This window comes from Petromyzon marinus, chromosome 19 (assembly GCF_048934315.1).
Source record: "Petromyzon marinus isolate PM22_M1 ecotype Great Lakes invasive population chromosome 19, UKy_Petmar_22M1.pri1.0, whole genome shotgun sequence".
Taxonomy (NCBI): Eukaryota; Metazoa; Chordata; class Hyperoartia; order Petromyzontiformes; family Petromyzontidae; genus Petromyzon; species Petromyzon marinus.
In genome coordinates, this window is record NC_133685.1 from 6323356 (window position 1) to 6350572 (window position 27217).

Below are 27217 nucleotides of genomic sequence, written 5' to 3' on the forward strand. Positions count from 1 at the left end.
GAAACTGATTTCGCTTTCAACGAATTCATCATCATCACCACCACCACCACAGATCGCACCCCCATTGCTTCCTCTCGTCTATTGAATTCGCCTCGTCTCCACCATCACATTCGTGCGCACCGTTCTTGATTCTCCGCAAGGCGCCTCGGTTACTGCGCTATATGTTTAGATCGCGTTCGGATAAGTGCCGTCAACTTATCCTGGGTCATCGTACCACGGCGGTCGCGTCGTACGCGGGTGGGAATGATGCGCTCCGATCGCTCGCGTGGCGTTGCCGCTCGCGATCGTAGCTAAAGCGATATTATTCACTCGCAGAGCTGCAATTTTGGTAAATTAATCGAAAAGTCTTATTTAACGTGATGGTTTGGTTGCCCGTTCATTTGGTGGCAAGCCTGATGCCATCAACTCGCTGGACTTGAGAGTTTAATAATGGGCGACTGAATCTCTGACTCAGCGATTCCAGCTCAGTGTCTCTGGCCATCGTATGCACTGCATGTTGGACTTTTTTCGCACCGTACCGTGCTCGTCGGAGGTGCGGGGGCGGACAAAAGTGAGCTTTATAGACACATTTTCCTACAGGCAGACGCATTAATTGTACTTATCCCAAACGCAGGCCCTGCATAGGAACCGCTCATTCAAGGAATTGGCCAAACATCCCAGTGTGGCAAGAGTTTCCTAAAGAAAAACGATTATTGGGACTCAGTGAGGGTTTCCTGGGCAACAGAGAGGGAGTAACTACGGTATCAATAAATAAAAGTCGATATCCAGCAGTGGGTTGGCAAAGGGCAATAAAAGAATTACCTTTTATCGAACTTACATTCACTTGGAGGTAAACATTTGGTATACTGTCTGCGCCGCTGTTGTGGAATTCCCTACCGATGGAAATTCGATAATGTGTGTACTTTTAAGTATCGTCTTAGTCTCGTCTTAGAACACATCTTAAAGTCAGTTGATTTTATTTCGCTTCTCTGTATCACTTGGCCTTTCCTTAACCTTATTCTTACAAGGCGCCTTGAGATATTAGTGGAAGGCGCATTAAACAAACACGTGTAAATTATTATTACTATTAACATGACAAACCATCATTCAAATGTGCCTCTGTCAATGCTTTATTTTAGGATTCATGTCACCAAATACACATCAAAATTCAATCTTCTTTCGTTTTTCCACGACAGGAAAACTTTTTTTGGCCGCAACTGTCAAAGTTCTGCATGTCGGGCATTACCCGATTTTGTGCATCCTTATTTTGAACTCTGATCGCTCTTTGCCCATTAAACAACAACAACAAAACTCAGTAAAATATTTTCACGACTGCATCTCCTACTCCGCAGATGTATTCCTACACCAAAATTAACTTCATTTTTTTATAATTTGTACGCACATATTTATGTTCAAACTCCAGAAATCCAACAATGTACATTTACACCCACACACACTCCCACATAACGCAGCTGAAATTTTAGTTGTATTTTATTATTTGAATACAAACCAACAGAGGGGTGTTTCCCCCCCCCCCCGCGTGATTTTATAGTAACAAAAATATATAAATCTCATGAGGCGGCACCGAATGCTAAGAAAATAAAGCACATTTCGTTTCTCCCTACCAGCTTTTAAAGCCCTTTTCTTTGACAAGGTCACATTTCGCAAGCCTCATTCCTGCCCTTCCGGCCGCTGAGCTAATCGTGCTTGGGCATCACGACTGCGGTAATTGCCGGCCCCCGAAATGCCAGTGGTGCGTGCCCTCTTTGATAGGGCCTTATTTAGAGATGGGATGGTCTGGTGGCAATGGGCTACGTGCTCTTTGGAGCGTTTGACACAACATTATTTCAGTTTATTCGAGAGTTTTTTTCCATTCCCTGCCTTCCTCCTCTGAACTTGAAACGATCTTCACGTGGTCAACGGATGACTGTAACGAGGACACTCGCGTTGGATTCATAATATTTTTTTCCGCGATCCTCATCGTCGTCATCATTTCTACCTCACCGGTAACATCATCATGACCGCTGAAATCGGTAGAGCGAGCTCCTTGCAATCGCAAGGTTGCGAGTTCAATCCTGGTTGCGGGGTTAAGATGCAGCCCATCATCCCTCCAGGGTTGATAAAATTAGCACCAGTTTGTGGGGAAGTCAGCAACGATGTAATTTCCACCACTGGCTCGTGGCTGTGAAGAGAAAGTTAGTTTCCTCACTGCTCTATTGAACGAGAAATTACTTTGCCTCTGACATAAAAAAAACAATTATCACCATCATCATTGAAATCAGATGGGGTTGTAACGAGAGCTAAATTTCTCATTCAAGATTTTCCGGGTAGAACGGAGTTGGAGCCATGTGACTAGTCACCACAGCCATGGCGAAAGGGTATACTGAATGTGGTGTGCCAGTGACAGATATATTTTACAGCTCGCCAACCTAGACCGAACCGGTCTAAATGAAGCCCTGGGCATAGCGGTTGACCTCGCCGGCGATTCGACGAATTGTCATTATTGTCAGGATCATGTTTCCATTAACAAATATTGTTTTTCTGACATTGCCGAGTAGCTACCAAGCAGCTGTGGGTATCACGTGGACCCATTACACACAACATATGTGCAAACCAAACGCGTCGATTCTTCCGAACACCGAACTTGAGAGATACGGTGGTACCCATCTTACAACCAGCTGAAACGATCGTCGACCAAGGCGGGCAGGTCGCGGTCATGTACGTATGTTGAACTTCTTTCGGCAACGTACGCAGCCAACCGTGCTAATCGGAGGGCATGCGATGAGAGGGAAACCCACAGAGGAGGAAGAAAGATCTCAAGCATGGAAGCACCAGGGCGGAGATCGAGATGCACGGCCGAGAGCGAGGTGGTTCGGAGTGTGGGCCAGGATGTGAAGGGCTGCGGAGTGGACGTGGACATGATGGCCTAGGACAGGAATGAGTGGAGAAAGAGGAGGAGGAAGGCAGAGCCCACACGAGTGGGAGGACATGTCAGAAATTAAAATGTTACACTCAATCTACGCTCATTAATTCCGATCCATGTAACAATCAACCACATTTTATTCAATCGCAAACAAAATATGACGCACTTTACAACTGCCGTTACACAAAATCGTTATAAAGTATTGCCACGTATGCTCAAACTGTTTACCCCATCTGAGCCATTCGTCCAAAACTGTCTTATTGGTACCAAGAGGGGGCAATTGCTACCCCTGGTTTTCTTGAAGGATTTATTCATAGAACACAAATATGCATGATAGCAAGGTCGTTGTGGTAGCAGCTTTATATATTGTATTGTCAAAGAAGGGTACCGTTAGTATGTTTGATGGAGAACATCGTTCTGGAAATAAAATAATTTAATGTGAAATTAATCATGCACGGAAAGTGTAAATACGAAGTGCGTTTATAAAACAGTATCAGTATATGTCTAGCTTGTTGTCCATGGTGGACACTGCCCGTGGTGAACTCTGCCCATGGTGGGCACTGGCGATGGTGGACACTGCCCATGGGGAACTCTGCCCATGGTGGACACTGGAAAACGGTGGACACCGACAGAATTTTCCACCCCAGGTGCTACCGAGCGACGCCCTTGGCTCATGGGAGAGCCGGGAGAGAAGCGTCAAGTGCCCCCCCCCCCCGGCCTCCACGCCGCCTTGGCGAGCGGAGTTATCCCCGCAGGGCGGCGGCGGAGGGATAATTACCGCCTACAATCTCGGACCAAACTGCACCGAGCTGGGAGCACAATTTGCTTTGTTAAGGCAGTCAATGGGTGGCGTGCGTGTGGGGGGGGTAGCTGTTGAGTTATGAAAATGAACAGAATAGGAACTCGTCCAAATGTATTTTTTTTCTTAATTAATTCGGCTTGGGGGTTTGTGGTCGTGCGTATTGCTTGTTTATTTATTTATTTACTTACTTTAGAGCAGGCATTCTATAATACCGAGTACCTTTGCTTCGATCTCCTGGCTTAGGGCAGCTGAGACGATGGGCCAAGTTTCTTAAATACCCCGTCGACCGCCCCCCCCCCTCCATCCATGATGATGATGGGTTACACCACGGCTAAAGTTGATTTGGCAGATCGAGCACGGTGAGGTAAAGTGTGGGTTACTCCTGCCTCGCCAGAGACGTCTGGGCAGCGTGGAAGAATCAGAACATTAATTTACACTGGAGGAATCCGATGAGCTATGAAGCTCTTTTTAAACAGATGTCCAGTAGGGGGCCGGTCAGAACGTTACAACAAACAGTACCGAAAATATGACAGGAGTGCTAAGGTATTGGGACGGTAAGCAAATCAATGAAACGTATATATCCAAATAAAACGAAACATTTTATATTATCCTACCAGGTAAGGCCCACCTGAGCTATTAGCTTCTTTGTCAGAAGCGACCTGGCCACAAATGATAGCTCAACGAAGCGGCTGGTCATCGCGTGGACAGTTATAGCGGGACGACCCGGGGGCCCAAATAAAATGCCCACGTGTCTCTTTCTCTCTCTCGGGGTCTAAGGAAATTCCTCAAGCGCGCGGGGGGGAGGGGGGAGCCCTTCCGCCGGCAGCGACGCGAGCAAGCAATTGCAGGGCTGCGCCTTTACTACCTACCCCCTGTCCCTGTCAATCAATTTTGGCACTGCCGGCTAGAGACGAAAATAGTTCACAGAGCAGCAGTAGCTCGGCCTTGGGGGAGGGGGGGGTGCCTTCGTCAAGCGTCGCTGGGAGCTAGAGTTGAAGGAGCTGGCACGCCGCAGCGAGGGCAAGAATGTTGCTCCCAACTCAACTCCAGGCGGATTGAACACCGTCTGTGCAGTAAGACGGTCGGAGAATCTGTGGCCCGCCGGGTCAGACTCGGCCGCGCTACTTCGTTTCGTACGACCCACACCCGCAGGGCCGCATGAGAGAGAGATAGAGAGAGAGAGATAAACTTTTAAACAACTTTTATTGCTGCCAGCAGCAACAGCACTGGAGGCGATTCCGATATGAAACACACAAAGTCACCAGCAACACAAATAATCGCTTTAAATCCACGCGCTGTGGCGCTAAATGCACCGCGCACAACACGAAAGAAAAGCCACGTGGTGGTGGTGGTCATCGCGCACGCCACAGTGACGAGCGAGCGCTTCAGGAGGTGAACACGTGGGGTGCCGTCCACGCTGGTACAGAGAGGGGCTTTTCCGGCTCCCCAGCGTTCGAAGAAGACGCGCTGCACATCACCGACACGTGTGTGCGTGGTACGTGGCGTGCTCCAGCCGAAGCCGCGCCTTGAGCAGGCCCCTGAACACTGGAAGCAGCACAGAGCAGCCGTCAGTGTCACCATCCAGCATCTTATTCCTCGTTCTGTACACCGTCATCTTCGATAGAGAGATAGAGAGAAAGAGCCCACCACTTCAAAACAGCTCTTCCGCATTCACCGTCGTGTCTGCCACCGCGAGGACCTTCGCCGCACTCTCATCGGGGTGCCAGAAGTGGGGGGACCGGTTTTTTTGTTGTTTCTTGTGACCCATCGACAACAACAATGGCGTTAAATTCTTGGTTCTTTCGGTAAAGTCACGTAAAAGGGAAACAATAAAATAATAAAAAAATATAAAACAATTTTATCGTTTGATATTTTTATCATTTTATATTTTTATAATTTTATATTGTTTCCCTTCTACGTGACTTTTACCGAAAGAGCCAATAATATGAATCCCATGCAGTCACGAAAGCTTTAAATCAAATCAATGGCGTTGCTAATTTCACCCTGCGCTCGGCCACTTCTATCGCGACCGCCAAAGCGGCCACTTCTTCGTCCAGGAAACGAGCAGTCAGTTGTTGCGCCGCGCGCTCACGGGTTTCCACGTACACGCGCCCACGCGTTCGCCATCCTTCACTGGCCTCCGTAGTGAAGTATGGTCAAACAACCCCTCCCGCGTTCTCCATGCGCGGCGTGCCAATGGGAAGGCCCTCATTCAGCAGTGGGTTGTGCAGACGGTCTGCACACACACACACACATGTACGCAGGGCTTGAACAATCTTTCGCTCCGTATTTTCCGGAGCGCTGCTAGGTCGGCTTGGAATCGGGATTATCGGCGTAAGGCACTACCACTAGAGTACAAGGTGCGCCAAACCATCATCATCATAAATTATTGTACAGGTTGGTCCAGATGTCGTGTGACCCCCCAATTAATTGACCCCCTAAACATTTTTAGGGGGTCAGTTACACCCACTGGTACGCATAAAAATGTCAAGTTTTAGAGGCATTATAAACTGGGGGTGGGGGGGGGGTCACAAGACATCCGGATCACCTTTTACAGTGATATTCCTATAATCATATGCACAGGTTGAGGACCAAATAAGGCGATGCGTGGCGTGCCAAAACAATTGAGTCCTCCTGAACTATTCCTGCAGGACAACGAAGAGCGGCATGTCACACGACGACGGCCAGAGTGAAGAGTGGGGGAGCAGAGCGGGAGGGGGGGGCGGTGGAAGCGAGGGGGGCGGTGGTAGCTGTGAACGTCTCCCGCTTGGGGAGAAGCACCACACAACGGCTCCACGAGTGGACTTTCGGTGGACGGGGGTGCGGGGGCAGTGGAAATCGGAATCGTCAATCCTGAGCTCCACCTGTCCTAGGGCTGAACACCTGGTGAGAGGGTTCAGCAACCCCCCACCAACGTAGAGGCAGGTGTCGTGACCCCCCTCCCCCACCCAGAAAAAAACAAACTCCACCGCCCATTGGTCAGAGCCAGCAACAGAACCACGTGGCTGGGGATCCTGCCGGGGCTGCAGTGGGCACGTGGACAGGTGGTCCAGGTGGAGGCTTGAAAGCGGACACTGCTCATCGGTGTTGTTACTGCTGCTGCCTTGTCACGCAAGCCTCGTACCGATTAGAAATGCGCTATCGGAGACGGTCGGAGCGTGTGGGGAGGACGGGGAGGTGGCGCAGTGGTTAGCGTGCTGCGGTGTAGCGAAAGTCGAGAGCCCGTGTCTGAACCGGTGCCTGACTGCCTCCTCGTGTGCTCGACTCGCGCTGGACAGGGTGCTCTGGTGCGCTCAAACAACACCCCCCCCCACCCCCCCCCCCCCCCCCATGACTCACACACAAGCGTGGGGAGGCCCTCGTCCAACAGTTGAGAGAGCGTGGCTAATGATGACGATGAGAAAGAAAACTACGTTGACTCGGCTGATGGTGTTAAAATGAAGTGAATTATTTTTTTTTATATGCATGACATTATTCACCAGCGATGATTTGTTTGAGATACGAGACGAATTCCAAGCACCGTTTATCCACGGCACAAACTCATTACGCGTTGACGTGTGGAACATTGCGAGCCAGTGACACAAATGTGCCGTGTACAAGCAGAACAAATGCCGCTGTAGAACATTTGTCTGGAAAGTCAAGACGACGAGCCTGATGGGCTCGACCAGAATTCTTCAATATCGTTTTCAGAAGGGGGGGGGGGGGTGGAGTGACATTGTCAGTGTGAGGACCGCCACGCATTTGTAACCATTGGGGGGTTTGACAGCAGCACGATGGTGATGGTGATGATGATGGGGGGGGGGGGGGGGTCACTCTTTGTGTATCGCCGGGGGCCGCACTAAAGGCCACCGGTGGGGTCTTGGCCAGTGGCCTGCGGAGCCTTGCAATGAAGAACACCGGGCTAACCATAGCTTTTATTATTGTTATTATTGTTATTATTGTTATTTCTTATTGTTTATTATTGTTATTTATTGTTATTATTAATAATATTGTTATTTATTATTGTTATTATTATTATTTATTATTATTGTTTTCATTGTTATTTATTATCGTTATTATTGTTATTTATGATCGTTATTTATTATTGTTATTTATCATTATTTATTCTTGTTATTCTTGTTATTTATTGTTGTTATTTGGGCGGTGACTTGGCCGAGCTGCGGCGCATTCCGCCGCGTGTTGGTGAGGTTCGCGGTTAGAATCCGTCCGAGCGCACTGCTTAACACTACGCGCCCGTCTGCTTTACAGCGAACGCTGAAGATCCCGTGACCATGATGCGTAAGGCCGGCGACTCGGTGAAACTTTCCTGGCTCGTGATAATAATTCCAGTTCTGTGTGAAGATGTAGAATATAGGTTTGCGCATGTTGCACGTGTGTTGAACTTCTTTCGCACCGTACGTAGCCAACCGTGCTAATCGGAGGTATGGGGGAAGGACAACAAATTCAACACAAAAGGCACTTCTAAATAAATGAGTTTTCAATCTAGATGATTTAAAAGTGCATATGTCCAGTGGCTTCTCTAACATCGGAAGGAAGAGCGTTCCAGACGGCCGCAGAAGCGCATCCGAAAGCGCGCGATGCACGCTGGGTCACAGTGGGATAGTGGAGGCTGAGCAAGCGCTTTGTACGAGCGACAGCTGTATGCATAGCAGGTTGCCATCGGCGGTCGTGGGGGTTCTGCTGCGATGGCTTAGCAGCCAAAAGCCGCTGCTGCGACGATATGACCGGAGTTCGCGCGATGCTTTATGAGCATGCGTCCAAGACGTCGCTCTCACTAGCCCTCGACCAACGCTTTACCGAGGCCCCACCACCGCCCACTCACCCAACTCTACCCTACGTGACTCCCAACGTGACTCCAGAGTGTGCCGAAATGTGACGGGGTGGGTGGGTGTGGGTCGTGCTCGACAGAACGCGGCCGTGCGACGCTGGGCGACGTGGAGAGAGAGAGAGAGAGAGGCTGGGAGGTCACAAAACGCTCTAACAGCGCAAGCGAATTTGCTTTTAATCTCTTGGTAATCGCTGACGGCAGAGGAGCACACGGCGTGACGTTCTTTTCTGATGTGACACGGTGATGGAGGGGAGGGGAGGGATGGCGGGGGGGGGGGGGGTACGTGCTCGTTCGTGGCGTGTTTGTGCCATGGGAATTGAGCAGAGCAAGCCAGCTGATCAGGTCACCTCGAGTGAGCTTGGCAGCGAGCTGCGTGGAGAGCGAGGTAAAGTAATTGACAAGCGGTACACGACCACAATCGTGACCCAAGTCACCGGGCGATTTGACACAACGAGACAAAGCGACGGGAATGTGTGCGTACTGAACTTCTTTCGCGCCGTACGTAGCCAACCGCGCTAATCGGAGGTGCGGGAGGGGGGGGGGGGGCAACCATTCTGACCACAGGCATTGTGGGCAATGCAGTGACATGATTCCTTGTAAAAGGTTTCAGTTTGGTGTTTGAACATCTTAACACAGCTGTTTTGTTGCCAGAAAAAAAGGGGAAACCCCTATTATCAGTTCTAAAGATTATGGATTTTCAATCTAGATTTAAAAGTGCACAGCTCCGGCGGAAGAAAGAGCGTTCCAGACGGGCCGCAGAAGCGCATCTGAAAGCGCGGAATGCGCGCTCAGTCACAGTGGGATATTGGACGCTGAGCAAGGGCTGAGCCTGGATAGCGCTTTGGACGGGGCGACAGCTGTATGCATAGCAGGTTGCCATCGGCGGCGCTGGGGGTTGTGCTTACGCGATGGGCAGCAGGAGGCAGTGCATCACTATCCGTGGTTGCGCTCTCTCACGTGCGCGTAACCCACGCCTACCGCACTGACCGGCGTGGTGAAGTACGGCCAAATAACCACCTCCACGCAGCCCGCGCGGCGAGGGAGGGCCCCTCCATCGCCCAGCAATGGATTGGCAATCTGCCGTGCATGTCTGCGACATGAACGTCGCACGCTCAAGCACTGTGGGCCAGATTAGCCGGGCGGCGGTGCAGGTTGCGCTGCACGGGGGCCCGCGATCCAACACTGCGGAGGCAGCAGCGAGGATTGGTGGATCACCGCAACGAATGTTGGGAAACTCCCACCACCAGAGGGGCGTCGAGGAGGAGGAGCTCATACCCCGGCTTGCCAGCAGATGGCGGTACAGCCAGAGATGTCGACTCCACGTGTTCCATCTGTATGAGTTTTTCTCCGAGTGTTTTGCGGCTTCTCTCCCACATGTAAATGCTCGTTTATCCGTCTGTCAGTAAGGGCACGATAACTCTCCTTAAGGTGATCCCGATATGAATTAAATTTCAGTACCAGGTTCTGTTGCACACCAGCTAAATCGATCAATTGGTTTCCCAAATCTTGGGTAGGCCAGGACTACAAGTACCTACCTTGGCATCACGGCCCCGTCTTTCCTGGATTTCTCCAGGATAAATAAATAAAAAAAATCTGATTTGACCTCCTCTTTTTCGTTGGTTAGACGTCTTGGGAGAGGCGATGAGGGTACCCACATCGTACCCCACTAGAAGCGAGTTGCGCGATCGACTAACTGGACTTTACCCAATTACACTGCTGGGCGGACAGAGGCGTAGATGGGAATGACATAAGAAACGTGCCCCGCTGTTACAACTGCCGCGCCGGGAAATCGAGCCTCTGGAAGTCGAGCGTGCAAACCCATTAACAGCAGGGCAGCTGCCATTAACGTAAAAATTCAGCGTTAATGAGGTTGCAATAATAATGTTTGTGTTTGTTTCCATTGATATGTTACATGTTGTACGTGTATTCCAACATCACCAACAAAACGCGTTAATCTGAGCACGTTCACACATTTGCTGTAAGCCCACTCTTTTTTTTATTATCGCTGGCTTCCTTTTATACACGGTGGTAACGTCACGCTGATATCGTTTCGTCTTGTACATTGATCTCATTATTCTTCACGGTTCGAAGTCGTGAATCGTGGAAGGCGTTCTCCTGCCCTCTGGTGGCCGACAGTGAACACCGCAACGGGCCACGTTCCCAAATCACCGCAAGTACACCCCAAGGGGTTTTCGGAATACTGGACAGGCTGTCCCCGCTTTTACGACGCAACTGGAACTCCCCACGATGTCGTAAAACGTGCCGTCGTAAATCGGATCGCCTTGAATAGGGTAATCGGAAATCGGACCACATTTCCGCATAGTATAAACAGTAGAAACATCGCTTGCCGATGTGTTTTTCTCTCTCTATCTCTCTCTCTCCCTTTTATCAGGCATATTTAAGAGGGTTTCATCAGTAAAAAAAATCCACAAAAATACTTGAGAATAACAAAAGCCACACGCCAAGTTTACAGCGGAATCCAGACCGACTCTGTTCAAATCTATTCAGACGTGTCGGAATATGCGTAGTAAATCATGTTTCTGCAACGTAAATCGTAAATCGAACCACGGTACATTAACGTCGTAAATATGGACCGTCGTAAACCGAAGACGGCCTGTGCACTCATTCCTCTTTTAACGCGGTGGATGCGTTCTTGAAAAGTGCCCCGTTGAACGAAAGCACGTTGATTGAGGAATGCCTGCTTCTGAATCGCATTTGCACTCCGGCATAAACTCATCCTGCAGCCATCCCGTCGCGGGACAAATAACTGAGATGACGGTACTCCGCCGCGTTATTGTATCACTCCGCGTACTGTGTCGTACAGCTCTCGAGAAAGTAGTTCTTCGTTGAGCGCTCAGAGACCGCGTTTCCGCATCGTGACGGTGCACGCGTTTCCTGCGCCCAACGGAAAGTGTTCCTGAATGGAAATAACGGCGTTATAGAGGGGGAAACGCGTTATAGAGGGATAATTCGTTATAGAGGGATAATGCGTTATAGAGGGATAACGCGTTATAGAGGGATAACGCGTTATAGAGGGATAACGCGCTATAGAGGGATAACACGTTATAGAGGGATAACGCGTTATAGAGGGGGACACGTTATAGAGCGAAAATGCGTCAAGCGAGGGCTTACCTGTGTACAGCCTGGTCAATAGTGCCATACTCTACTCGGATGGGTGACCACGAGCGCTGGGGCTTACCAGGTGTTGTAGGCTCGGGGGGGGGGGGGGGGAGCGGGGGGCTGCGAGGTGAGGCCAGGAGACGAGGCAGTGAGTGCCGAGTCGTCATCGTGTGTGCGTGTGTTGGGTTCCGGCATCTTCGCGCACGAAGCCAAAACTCTTCCCGATGAAGTTGGCCAAACATCCGAAATGGAACAGGGACCGCCCGGGAAAGAAGGTCGTGGGGGCCTCAGCGGCGCCTCAATGGAAATCACGAATACAGCATCGTGACGATTCCTTCGCATTGTCGATCCCTTCACACAAATTCCCACGCGTTCGGCTCACAAACACCGCCGTGGAAAGAGTCGAACTCGTTGCTTTGAACGTTTAGCTCTCAGAATAACTCTCCCAAATAATCAACAGATATTGGTAGTGTGCTGCTATAGACCGCCTAGTGGGAAGGATGTTGAAGCTGCATCTGCACTGAGAGAGCTTTTTGAGGGCCTCCCAAAAGGTGAAATAGTTTTAGTGGGTGATCTAAATTGGAATTGGCTAAACCCGCCGGCCGTGGCGGGTTTAGCCAATTCAATTCATAAATGTCCCCACAAAACCCAACCTAAAAAATCCGGGACAGTCAACTCTGCTTGACGTCCTATTGACAAATGCCCCTCACAATTTCGCACTGACTGGTGTTCTGGGAAATAACCTTAGTGATCACTCCTTCATTTTTGGGGTGAGATCATCAGCCAGACCCAAAGCCCCCCCTAAAATTGTTGAGAAGCACTCTTTGAGGCACTTCAGCACTCAGGCATTTGCTAATGATGTGCTTCACTCGGATATTGACAAGGTCTGTGATATCCCCAACCTGACTACGGCTTGGGAGACTTTCAGGTACACGTTTCTCCAAATTCTTAACAAACATGCTCCATTGGTTAGAGTTAAAACTAAAGGCAACCGCCCACCATGGTATGATCCTTTGATTACAAAGCTCATGAAAACTAGGGACAAGGCTTGGGCATGTGCTCAGAAAAGTAATTTGGTAAATGACTGGCTAGGGTACAGGATTTTAAGGAATAGATGCGTCAAAAAAATACGGCATGCAAAAAATGCCTATTTTTCTTTCACTCTCCTGGAATCACATGGAAATGCCAGGATTTTTTGGAAAACAATCAAATGTATCGAAAAGGCATCCAAAACAGACAATCTGCCCGTTGAGCTAAACCGAAATGGGGAATATTTTTCAAATCCCAAAAAAATAGTTGACAATTTTAACCTTCATTTTTCTGAAGCTGGTAATCTTTTTGATAATGTATTGGGAGTCACCCCTGCTCATGCAAATTCCTACACCCCTGTCCAAACATTAAACGAATTTAGTTTCCAGCCAATCCACGAAAGTAATGTTCTGAAACAGCTGTCCTACCTCAAAGGGTCCTCCTCTACCGGAGCAGATAGTTTTCCCGTCTTTGCTCTACTAACTGTTGGTCACCTAATATACAAACCTATAGCCCATATTTTCAACCTGTCCTTCAAAGAAGCATCAGTTCCTCGAGAATGGAAACATTCCTATGTCCGTCCACTTCACAAAGGGGGCCCTAAAGATGATCCCAATAACTACCGACCTATCTCAATTTTGTTCCCATTGATGAACATTTTTGAAAAATTATTGAACAACCAAATTAGCAGTTTCCTGTCCACCAACAATCTACTACATCTAAAACAATCTGGGTTCCGAAAAAAATACAGCACCACATCTGCTGCATTAGACTCTCTGAATCAAATTTACAGTAGCCTTGATAATAAGCAGTACTGTGCCTGTCTTTTTCTTGACCTGTCCAAAGCTTTTGATACAGTAGACCACAACACCCTGCTTGGTAAACTAAGTTGCCTCGGTTTTTCCAAAAACACAGTAAAATGGTTAAAAAATTACCTCTTTTCTCGCACCCAAACTGTATTCACAGATGGTTGGAGGTCAAACAGTGTTAAGATTACAAAAGGGGTTCCACAGTGTTCCATCCTCGGCCCCCTCTTGTTCTCTCTTCATGTCAATGACTTGGGCACTGACCTGGATCATTCCAGGGTAAATCTTTTTGCAGATGACACGATACTGATTACTGTTGGCCGCTCTCCGGATAACGTGATTGCTAAGCTCCAGGGTGATTTCAACAAACTACAACATCAGCTAGTTGCTCTTAAACTAGTCCTAAATACCTCCAAAACCAAGGTGCTATACTTCTCACCGGGACTAAAGTTGGAAGTTATTTTTCCCAAATTACATTCCTTAAATAATGATAAAATAGAGCAAGTCAAGTTCTATAAGTATCTTGGGGTCATCTTGGATTCAAAACTGAATTTTGAAGATCACATTGATTATATTGGTAAAAATACAAAAATAAAAATTGGTTTTCTGTATCGACACAAGCACTGCTTCCCCCCTATGTTCCGTTTGGAAGTGATAAAAGCTACCATACTGTCTCTACTTGATTACTGTGATATCGTGTATAAATCAGCCCCAAGTACTGTACTGAAGATGCTTGATTCCATCTATCACTCGACTTTAAGATTTGCATTGAACTGCCCATATAGGACTCACCACTGTGATCTCTACATTGGGTCAAACTTAACATCTCTTAATGTTCGACGGCTTGTGCACCAGATCTTATTTATTCACGATGTACTTACAAAAAAATCCGCAGACTACCTGCTGGATCTCTTCTCTGTTTCAATGAACAAATTTGACCTCAGGTCTTCGCTCATTTACCAGCTTCACATTCCCTATTGCCGTACAAAAACCGGAGGAAGGGCCTTTGCTATTGATGCCCCCAGGGTCTGGAATGCTATTGCCAATAAACTGCAACTTGAATCACTACCTATGAGATCTTCACTCAAAACTGCTCTAGAGGAGTTGTACACCCCTAGCTGGCACTGCTATTCAGTGGCCTAAAATAAAATAAAATGTTTCGCTCCAGATGACCGCTGGAAAGTATGATCTGTATTTTGATTTAGTGTGCTGATCTTAAAGGTGCATTGAAAAATGTGATACTCCGACTGATGCTTCTGTTGTTGTGGAATGACTCATGCAGCCAGCTATGGCTCTAGGATTTGGTGTTACATGTTATTTATGTAGTTTATTGTTAAAAATTCGGTCACAGTTCCTATGATCACTGTTACATTGCATTTATGGCTTTATTTTGGTGATTTCTAAAAGTTTTTTGGGTTTGGCCATGTTTTTGTTTATTGTAGTACGGAGTTAGACTGATGGCCTTAATCTAAGTCTTGTTGTTGTTGTTTGACTTGCATCCCACTGGGATTTTTGCACACAGCGTTGGTGTACGGTGCTATTTAAGGAATATTTTGATGTTTTTTTCCTAGACTTTCTGTTTGCACAGTCACACAGAGTCACTTTAAGATGTTTTCTTGTTCATGTTTTTGTTTTTTTGTTTGTTGCGGTTGCACCAGATTCAAGAGCCGAATGGCTCACAGGGCTATACCAAATAAATAAAACTATGAACTATGAACTGGCCCCCAGGCTCGTGGTCATTCGTTTTGTAAATGCCACGTTACTATGACAGGGACCCAAGTAAATTCGCAGGATTTTGTAAAGCGGCTACTAATCCGGCGACCGGCCTTAAGCGTGCTTGCTGCTGCTGCTGTTGTTGTGTCCCAATAAAACGCGGGTACTTAGAGAGAGAGAGGAAAAACAATCTATAATCACAAGATTGCTATCCAGAGCATTGTAAAACGAAGAATGTGCATCGCCCTCGCATTTAAGCCTCTTTTCGGCTCTTTGTCTCTGCTTCGTGGCAGCTGATCTCGCCAGAGGGCAGGTTTCACGTTACAGACTCGGCGGGTTGGTGGTGGTGGTTGGTGGTGGTGGTTGGTGGTGGCGGAGGGAACAAAGGCAAAGATGTCCCGTATAGCCTTAACGGACTGTCGGGGCGAGTACTGTTAGCGAGCAGCTATGAGGGCCGGAACGGTTCTTCCGGTGCGGGTAACTCGCTTTCCTTAGGGGCCGTCCATAAATGACGTCACGCATCTAGGGGGGGGGGGGGGATCAGACATTTGTGACGATGTGTGACGAGAGGGGGGGGGTTGAGAAATGTGACGTCACATCAAAATGCGCAACTTTAAATAAATATAGACAACACGTTCTACTAATTAAATAGACTTTTAATAAATGTTTTCTCCTACAACATCAGAGTGCAGCGCCACATTAAATACGCACTTACAATGACAATAGTTTAAAGCGATTTAAAGCATGTTTTATTTTGGGGGGGGGGGGGGGGGAGCAGAGCTTTGTGACGTCATATTTGAGGGGGGTCTGACTTTTTGTGACGCCGTGTGACGAGGGGGGGGGGGGGTGAGGTAAAAAATCGTCCAAAATCGCGTGACGTCATTTATGGACGGCCCTTAATGACATCCAACATCGATTTTGCCAGAATTGTCGCCGGATGCAGAACGCATTGGACCGACGGGGACAGACCGAGACATGATAATTGTTTTTTTACCCTTTTATCTGGCAACAAAACTGACACCTTTTTTACAAGGAGTCATGTTTACATTGACCACAATACCTGCGGTCGGAACGCAAACAAAAAACAACTCTGATAATGTATGTGGCACTGTCCTTGAAATTGATTGGTCCACACCCGAGACAGCTTTCTTTAGAGCCTCGTCTCACCTGGTGTTGGACCAGTTTTGTTGCCAGATACAAGGGTAAAAAAACAATTATCATATTTCGTTACTGGCAAATGAGGTTTCCAATGGTGTAAATGCTTACCCCGAGCTCTCATACTCTGATGGTGCATTGCCTTTGAGTTGTGCGCCTTTTGGCGTCTTCTGGTCCAACACCATGTGAGACGAGGCTCTAAAGAAAGCTGTCTCGGGTGTGGACCAATCAATTTCAAGGACAGTGCCACATACATTATCAGAGTTGTTTTTTGTTTGCGTTCCGACCGCAGGTACTGTGGTCAATGTAAACATGACTCCTTGTAAAAAAAAAGGTGTCAGTTTTGTCGCCAGATAAAAGGGTAAAAAACCAATTATCATATTTTGTTACTGGCAAATGAGGTTTCCAATGGAGACCGAGACGTGTTTGACGCTGCCGCTCACTTTTGCAAGCGGAATAAGGCGGTGCTTTTTTTTCTTCTTTTTGAAGTTGCGAAGCGAAGGCAAGGGGCGAATATTCATCACCCTCGTCGTCGTGCAGTGTTCTGTCCGTAGAGAGACCCGATGCGCGCTTCCCTGCTCCACTGTCGCTCCGTCTTCCACCGCTGTCTTCATCCGTCCATGTACCCTTCATACTTTCATTTTTTAAAATATTTTTTTAGATCGATTTTATTTAGTATGTTATTATTATTATGGGTTCATTCTTATGTATTTTTCGCCCCGCCAAATGCGTCACGGGTGATAGTGGAAATGAACTTGAAGGTTTACTTTCCTAAAAAAAAAATGACAAACGTAACTCGGCCGTTCCTTACAATGTCATTCTTCTGCAGCTGGAACAGCAATTTATCTAAAGCGGCTCCAACGCACAATTGAGAGCAATTATTTAGAATGCTTTCACAAGGGAAAGCTCTTTATTCTGACAGGCACGCGCAGAATGGCTTATCAAGGCTTGATGGGGTGGGAGACTTCGCCAGCATCATCTCTGACAATAATGCCGGCATTAAAGAACGAGGCATCCGCGACTTGACCGTCGTGCGGTCAAGTCGCGCCGCCCATCGTACCACACACACGCTGCCTGACGTTTCGCCTCACGCGCTAGAGCTCCACTACAACCGGGAGCTGAACAATCGGAACAACAAGCTCCCGGCACGTGCAGCGAAACGTCAGAATAGCGACACGTGGTGGCGACCCGCAAGTTGTCCTAAGAAATGTTCTCTTTGCCATGATCTGATGCCATACGGTGACTTAAAGTTTGCAAAGAGTTTTTGTTTTTAGCCACACACACACATATAGCAGGGTGTTCACAAAGGTATCATCCATTATTAAACGTTCACGTTTAAATTGTAATTCTCATCAGGCCCCACGGTGTTAAGTGCTGTCTCCAACTCCCATCTCTCTGGCTTCTCAAATGACGTGCTTACGAAAAAGGGCCATTGCCCGAAACGTCGCCTATTATATACTTTTCCTTTTAAGCCCACACAGTGTTAGAAAACTGACGAAACGTGTTGAATTCTTCTTGGTTATTTGTTTTTGTGCACCACCGTCCAATGCAGCATCGCCAAATAAATGTGTTTTATCCATTATTAAACTAAACTAATTGTTTTTTTTTACCACGTAAGACCCAATTAGTTATAGTAATAGGTTTTTACCCTTTTATCTGGCACAAAAACTGACACCTTTATACAATAAAATTGTATAGCTTGTTTACAGAAGCGACCTGGCCACAAACAGTAACTCAACGAAGTGGTTTATTATCACGTAGAAATTTCTAGCAGCCAAATATTAAACACAATTCTAAATTAGGTGAGAAAAACCAAGAGCACCCGGAGAAAAATCCACGCAATCACGGGGAGAGAGACACCCCAAACTCCAAATATACAGCAGGCGTCAGCGTCGGGATCGAACCCACGACCACCTGTATACCAAGCGAGGTAGTCATTATCTCGCCACCGTGGCGACCTTAACGCGTGTTCTGGTGGAGCAAGCGGACTACTCCACTCAGCTACCCCACAACAACCACGCGGTGTTCTGGTGGAGCAAGCGGACTACTCCACTCAGCTACCCCACTACAACCACACGGTGTTCTGGTGGAGCAAGCGGACTACTCTACTCAGCTACCCCACTACAACCACGTGGTGTTCTGCTGGAACAAGCGGACTATTCCACTCAGCTACCCCACTACAACCACGCGGTGTTCTGGCGGAGCAAGCGGACTACTCCACTCAGCTACCCCACTACAACCACGTGGTGTTCTGGCGGAGCAAGCGGACTACTCCACTCAGCTACCCCACTACAACCACGTGGTGTTCTGGTGGAGCAAGCGGACTACTCCACTCAGCTACCCCACTACAACCACGCGGTGTTCTGGTGGAACAAGCGGACTACTCCACTCAGCTACCCCACTACAACCACGTGGTGTTCTGGTGGAGCAAGCGGACTACTCCACTCAGCTACCCCACTACAACCACGTGGTGTTCTGGTGGAGCAAGCGGACTACTCCACTCAGCTACCCCACTACAACCACGTGGTGTTTTGGTGGAACAAGCGGGCTACTCCACTCAGCTACCCCACTACAACCACGCGGTGTTCTGGTGGAGCAAGCGGACTACTCCACTCAGCTACCCCACTACAACCACGTGGTGTTCTGGTGAACAAATGGACTACTCCACTCAGCTACCCCACTACAACCACACGGTGTTCTGGTGGAACAAGCGGACTACTCCACTCAGCTACCCCACTACAACCACGTGGTGTTCTGGTGGAACAAGCGGACTACCCCGTTCAGCTACCCCACTACAACCACGCGGTGTTCTGGTGGAGCAAGCGGACTACTCACTCAGCTACCCCACTACAACCACGTGGTGTTCTGGTGGAGCAAGCGGACTACTCCACTCAGCTACCCCACTACAACCACGTGGTGTTCTGGTGGAGCAAGCGGACTACTCCACTCAGTTACCCCACTACAACCACGTGGTGTTTTGGTGGAACAAGCGGACTATTCCACTCAGCTACCCCACTACAACCACGTGGTGTTCTGCTGGAACAAGCGGACTACTTCACTCAGCTACCTCACTACAACCACGCGGTGTTCTGCTGGAACAAGCGGACTACTCCACTCAGCTACCCCACTACAACCACGTGGTGTTCTGGTGGAGCAAGCGGACTACTCCACTCAGCTACCCCACTACAACCACGTGGTGTTCTGCTGGAACAAGCGGACTACTTCACTCAGCTACCCCACTACAACCACGCGGTGTTCTGCTGGAACAAGCGGACTACTCCACTCAGCTACCCCACTACAACCACGTGGTGTTCTGGTGGAGCAAGCGGACTACTCCACTCAGCTACCCCACTACAACCACGTGGTGTTCTGCTGGTAAAAGCGGACTACTCCACTCAGCTACCCCAATATGCTGCCGTGGAACGTCTTACAACCTTAAACGTGCGATTGTATAGTGCCCACGTGCGTTTTCCTTCGAACGCCCCGCCGAAGGCCAGGACGAGGAATCACGGGTCCGAGAGCAGGGCAACTCCGCCGGCCCCTTGCGCGTCCTTACATGCGTCGTCGCAAAAAAATTGGCCACGAAATATTCTCCTTTCTCGCTCTCTCTCTCTCTCTTTTTTATTTGTTTCTTTTGCGAGAGTGAAAAAGGCCCCACTCCAATTGGGCCCCGTTTTGGCACGTGCGGCGCGCGCGTGATTCGGTTGATACCCCTCCCCCCACCCTCTGCGTTATAAAAAGGGGTAAGGGCATCGCACGGATTTACACCCCCCCCCCCCCCACCATCACCACGCCGACAGACACCATCGCCATGCGGTTGTATTCGTCGGTATGAGGATCGGGCGCCCCGGGGGTTTCACTCGAGACCAACTCACGCGAACGCAGCGGGCAGCATCAGTCGCTCCTTATTCTTCGCTCATCGTCGTCGTCATCCATCAGCACCATCATCATCAACAACAACAATAGCATCAACATAATTTTCAATAATCATTATTATATATAGTTTTTTTTTGTTACTCACATTCTAGATTTAAAGCTTTCGTGACTGCAAGGATCCATACTCTTTGGTTCTATTCGGTAAAGTCACGAAAAAAACAACTCTACTAACTCCACTCACTCACTCCACTCACTCACTCCACTCACTCACTCCACTCACTCCACTCACTCACTCACTCCACTCACTCACTCACTCCACTCACTCCACTCACTCCACTCACTCCACTCACTCACTACACTCACTCACTCCACTCACTCCACTCACTCACTACACACACTCACTCCACACACTCACTCCACTCACTCACTCCACTCACTCACTCCACTCACTCACTCCACTCACTCACTCACTCCACTCACTCACTCCACTCACTCACTCCACTCACTCACTCACTCCACTCACTCACTCCACTCACTCACTCACTCCACTCACTCACTCCACTCACTCACTCCACTCACTCACTCTACTCCCCCCCCCCCCCCCCCCGCTGCTGGTCCGTCATGGTCCCCACCCGCTCCTGGTCCATCATGGCCCATGCACCTCCTACGTACATCGTGCTCATTTTTATGCTAATTCCTTTGTTAAGCGTTTTGCTTCCTCCCACACAGCTTAAAGGACGCGACCTGGGCTTGGCTGTTTTCACTCCAACACTGTCCTCATGACAGCACGGTCCCCTTCACCTGATGAAGGCCACTTGTGTTGTGGCCGAAACGTCGTGAATTTTTTTATTTTTTGTTGTTTTTTTACGTGACTTTACCGAATAGAACCAAAGAGTACTCACAGAAAGTTAAGGAACTCGAGCAAGCAGAATACAAAGCAGCAGCAGGAGCAAGTCCCCTGACGACCTTGCTCTGCCAGCCGTGCGGTTGCCCAGGTGAGCTTCGTGTGCACGCGAGGGGCATGCAGGGAAGGTCGACTCCACACGCCCGCAAAGCCCCACGCGTCAATACCCTCGGCTAATTCACAATAGAGGTGTTTGTGTTGGGTGAGATCGCGTAAGTATAAATGGCGTCGTAAACCCTCCACCACCCGACACGGCCGACCAGTACGGGATTTGTCACGTAAACAGAACGTGCCTAATTAGTTACCACTTCAGCCCGCCGGTGTGTGTTGTTGGAGAGAAGATCCACAACGTTTACAATTTGAGTTGTCACGACGTTTCGCTGGTAATTACAGCCAGCATCATCAGGCGATTTGCCAGAATAGTAAAGGCAAATTCAAATTGTAAATGTTGTGGATTTACTCTCCATCAAGCCGGTGGGCTGAAGTAGTATACTACACTATACACTACTATACACTACACTAGTAACTAGATGGCGTTTTGTTTACGTGACAAATCCCTTACGAATTGGCCGTGTCGGGTAGTGGAGGGTTACGACGCAATTATACTTACGCAGATCTAACCCAACAACCTTTTTTCGTGAATAATATTGGTCGCGAAAGCGTGCCACGTATTAACCCCTAAACCAGGGGTGGGGAACCTTTTTTCTGCCAAGGGCCATTTGGATATTTATAACATCATTTGCGGGCCATACAAAATTATCAACTTAAAAATTAGCCTGTTATATTTGGTCAAACATTTAATTAACTCGCCCCTAATGCGACGGCTGGAACTGCTTCTCTTTGGCGAGGCGTGTGGTGATGATGTTAGCTGGTATTGATGATGTTGCTACTCGCAACTGCTTTTCCAGGTGTGCTCTTAGATTTATTGAATTTCGAGTCCCGCCTGCGGTTGCCTTGGCAGGGCCAGAGACCAAATGATTTCGCGGGCCTCATACGGCCCGCGGGCCGGACGTTCCCCACCCCTGCCCTAAACTAATGCATGAACACACAACCGACGTGTGCCGCAACGGCTGTATGGCACACGCATTTGTGTGCGTGGCGGTTCGCACGCTGCACTACCAACTTGGCCACCCGGGTTCGATCCCCGCTCACGGCCAACACCAGTTGACGATAATTTGAACCCGTCTTGGGCCTCCCTTAGGTCGACTCAGCCTCAATTTAGTACCTGATGCGGTGTGGAAACATCGCCACTGGGGAGACAAAGGCGGCCGGGCGTGGTGTTGGCCACCCACCCCCTCGTGTGCCGTGCCGGCCTCCATAGGTGCTGCTCGCAAACAACACTTGCCCCCTACAGTCTGTTTAGGCTATACGGGGCGTCTTTGTAAATATATATGTGCAGAAATATCTTAAGTGGCCATGCTGGGCTTTCCCCTAGTTCGACTCAGCCTTAAATATCTCACGCGATGTGTGACACTTTGCAGCCGCTGTTGTCCGCTGATGCAGAGCTGTGTTCAGCTGAGTGGGTTATTTAATTAGGGAGATACAACTGTGCCGTGGTGTATATTAACTATTTGGAGTTTGCGTGTCTCTCTCTCTCTCTCCGTGGTCGCGTGGATTTTTTTTTCTCCGGGTCCTCCGATTTTCCCCTCCACATTTATAAACACGCGTTTAGACTATTTAGATGTTTTTGCCGCTATAAATGTCCAAATGATTAGCCACTTTGTTGAGCTATCATTTTTTTAAGTTAATACCTCAGTGTGCTTTGTTTGGTAGGCTGTGGATGGTTTTTTGTTGTATTTGTACGTGCTTGGGCGACTAGTTTACCTTTCTCATACGTTGCACTCCTATCGTGTTGTTGTACTACTTGTTGTTGTAAAGTGCTTACCCCGTGCCCCTACTGGACATCTGTGGAAAAAAAAGAGCTTCATAGCTCTTTGGATTCCTTCTGCAGTATAAATAAAATATCCTGATCCTATGTCGTGAATACGGTACATGTCAGAGCGCTGTGTTGCCATTGGTAACATTTCCTATTTTGGAGTTAATAAATCCTTCCACGATGACGTATAGTTGAACACAATTGTCAATCTGTTGGAAATATTTCTCGTCACACGAGACGGTATAAATAAAATATCCAGTCCATAAAATAAAAACCACTCAATTCACGGGATCCACAATTATCGGGGATCTTGGCAGCAACAATTTTTCAAACTCAAGTTTTTTTTTTAGGCTGTCAGAAAAAAATTCCATCTAATCCAGGCGGTGGTAAATAATACATTTAAAAAAAAAATCCTTGTATCGCCGTTCACTTTCACGGTTGTCTCGTACAGCTCCCCGATGTGTATACCGCGTCGACCTTTGTCGCACAGAGTCCGACGTTTCGCTCCACATGCCCCCCCCCCCGCGGGAGAAGCCCGCGGGGGGGGGGGGCATGTGGAGCTAACCAGTTGGACACTGTGACGAACAGAATCAGAATATTAAACTAATACTAGGAAGGATTCCGATGAGCTATAAAGCTCTTTTTTAAACAGATGTCCAGTAGGGGCAGGTTTAACACGTAGACTTTCGCGACCAATATTAGCCGTAAGAGGTTTTTTTTTTTAGGTTAGATCGCGTAAATATAAATGCGTCATTAAATCAGCCACCACCCAACACAGCCAATTTGTAAGGTTTGTCACGTAAACAAAACATGACAGTACTCGAATTGTAAGTGTTGTGGGTTTACTCTCCAACACACCGGTGTGGCTGAACTAGTCGCAAATTGGCATGTTTTGCAAATGTGACAAACCTTACATTCAGGCTGTGTCGGTTGGCGGCGGATTTAACGACACATTTATATTTGCGCGATCTAACCCCACCCAAAAATATTCGACAACGACGCGGTGCGGACCGGCAAAAGCCACGTGCGGGAGGGTGGGCCCGAATCTTCCATGCAGGGCCACGGTGGTGACCACGACCTGCGCCATGGTGAGCGCCCTGGCTGTGGCGTCGCTGGTGCTGGCGCTTTGCTGCGTCGCGCCAAGCCACGCCGGAGCCTCTCGACGCCTCCGCGACGGCGAACTCCACGGCTGTTGGTGGGCCAATGTACGCGTGTTTCAACAGCGCAAAATGTGCGTGCGTGCGTGCGTGCTACAATCCAGAGTTGCAAAACGTTTTCGCAAACGACTTAACCCGCTTTGCCGCTCCGATGATGGACGTGTACGTACGTTTGCGCCATCAGTAAACGTGTCGTAGGGCGCGGTCATGTCGCTACGGTTCTCTGCGGTGAGTAAGAATGTCTTTGAAAAAAAAAGCAGCGGAGCTACGCCTCTCGAAATAAAGTTAACGCTAACCGCTCGCACGTTCCGAGATTCAGCGGTGAATGGCCACCACCCTGCAACTTGCACACGTCTCGGAAAAGGGTTAATTTGGAAACCAATAGCACCATTGGTACCCCGACTTGGAGGCTGATGCCCCACTTGCAGGAATGGTGTCACACCGGAACAGCTGCTACTTGACAGCAGGAAATTGGAATGGTTGAGTTGCTGACAAATTTAAGTGCCCTGTACGGGACATGCAAAACATGATCGTTCTTGACTCAGCACTGTTACCTGGCAAGAGGGCATCACCGTGCAAGTAGCCAGACGAAAACGTTCGCTTGATAACAACCGAAGTTGACAAAAGTTGGTGGAGTTTTTCATGAAAAAAAATATTTATTTAAAGAATAAAATAGTCATTTGGTAAGGAAGTAACGTATGTTTGGTCATACACAGAGAGGCGGCTTGTTTTTTTCAGAGGTGAGTCGACGAGAGACGGTGCTGTCATCCCCTTGACACGCCCCGGCGAAGCGCCGCTTGTCGGACGGAAATCGATTTGAATGAGGAGGGCCGACGAAGGGGATATTTGGGAGCGCTTTTGGAAAATGAAACTCCGTAAATGAAGAAGCAACGTGCCCAATGCGTTGCAGGAAGAACGTTTTCAATCGGTGGATATTATCGCCTTTCGGTAAACATCCAACGCTTAGCCCAATGTTGCATGTTTACTTGGCTGCTGTGGCAAGGGGATCAGAAACACGGACACTGACGGATAAAGCGGAACGAAAACTGAAAAGTGCGCAAAAAGAAGCATGGAAAGAGAGGAGAGAGATGCACGCTTGGAATTGCACAGAGAGAGGAACACTTGGATGAGAGCGGGCATATGCAAAGTATAAGATGTTCACCGTTGAGAGTATAAGATGTTCACTGTTCGGAGTATAAGATGTTGCAGAGTATAAAATATTCACCGTTCAGAATAGCAAGTAGGGCATGGGCAGAACTCGTCGTTGCAAGCCATGACGGCCCGGTGGCCAAAAGAGGAGCTTCGCTTTCCAGGGGGACGTCCACCGGGTGACACCGAAGTCGCGACATCAGCTCGCGTGCGGGTGCGACCACCTCGGGATGGCCATCCGTCCAGCAGTGGATTGATCTCGGCTGCTGGAGCACGACGTCCAAGATGTGTCATCCTTGAGACATCGGAGGGGTCACCTCTCGCGCGCTCATCGCCTGCGGTGTTCCTCCTTTGATTCCAGGAGCTGAGGTCGAGAGTTTCAACCCAAAACCGAGGGCCGGGTCAAGGTCACGGTCAAGGTCGGGGTCAAAGTCAGGTCACGCCATCACTGCAGAGGGAGTTCTTTGGGCTCATGGGCCGGAGAAGTCTGGGTTTGTTTCCTTGTCGTTGGCTGTTTTTCCCCCATACTTTTGCATGCAAAACTCACACGCAACAGACACAGCACTATGCAAATACATAGGTTCCCACGTAAAACCTTTAAAACCCGTTTGGGGCAAGTGCTGTTCGCGAGCCCCTACGGCAGGGGTCGACAACCTGCGGGTCCGGAGCCGCATGCGGCTCTTTAAGGACTGCGTCGTGGCGTTATTCATTCAGGACCCACCGTCTCGTATTCACGTTGCATTGCTGCCCTTGAAACACTGAGGTTTGTTTTTCTGATTTAGAAAAAAAAATGGCTCTTTCTGTTATTTTAGTTGCTGACCTCTGACCTATGGAGTGGCAAGGACCACGCCCAGCCTCCAGTGTCTCCCCAGGTCCTAATTTAAGGCTGAGTCGACCTAAGGGAGGCATATAAATTGCATACGATTCGCATACATTGAAGATAATCAATTCTACGGCGCGAAATTCGATGTACATATTATTAGTTTAAAAAAAATAGTTTGTTAACGGATAGATTAAACGATGGATTGTTAGGTGTGCTAGGACTTTGGCGGTCTTGCCGCAACACGGCTTGTAATCCGGCACCGTGGAGGCAGCCAGGGTTAGTGTATCACACACAGACTCGCGGAAACTTCCTGCCTAAAGCGTGGGCGTTGAGGTGGCAATCTCCTCATTTGCCAGGGTATGATGGCAGCAGAGTATGACGACAGCAGGGTATGACGATAGCAGGGTATGACGACAGCAGGATATGACGACAGCAGGGTATGACGACATCAGGGTATGACGACAGCAGGGTATGACGACAGTAGGGTATGACGACAGCAGGGTATGACGACAGCAGAGTATGACGACAGCAGGGTATGACGGCAGCAGGGTATGACGACAGCAGGGTATGACGACAGCAGGGTATGACGACAGCAGGGTATGACGGCAGTAGGGTATGATGGCAGTAGAACAAGTCGATTAATTTCCACCGGTATTCTATCTGTACGGAGGAATTGAGTGTTGCCCCCCCCCCCCCCCACCCACCTCCAATACTCCGAGTTCCTCCCGACATGAATCAAACATCCCACAAAGTGCTTGCCACGAATGAACCACAACAACACCTGGGCTGATCTCGCCAAAGAGCATGAACCATCATCACACGAACTCCGGTCATCCTCGCAGCAGCTGGCCATTTGAATAAAGACGGTCACCGCACGCTTTCAGGTGCGCTTCTGCGGCCGTCTGGAATGCTCTTCCTTCCGATATTAGGAGGCCACTGGGAGCTATCCACTTTGAAATCTGGATTAAAAACGCATTTTCTTTAGAACTGCTTTTTGTGTGTTTAGTTTGTTGTCCTTCCCAACGCGCCTCCGATTAGCACGTTTGGCTCACTACGGTGAAAAAGAAGTTCAACATA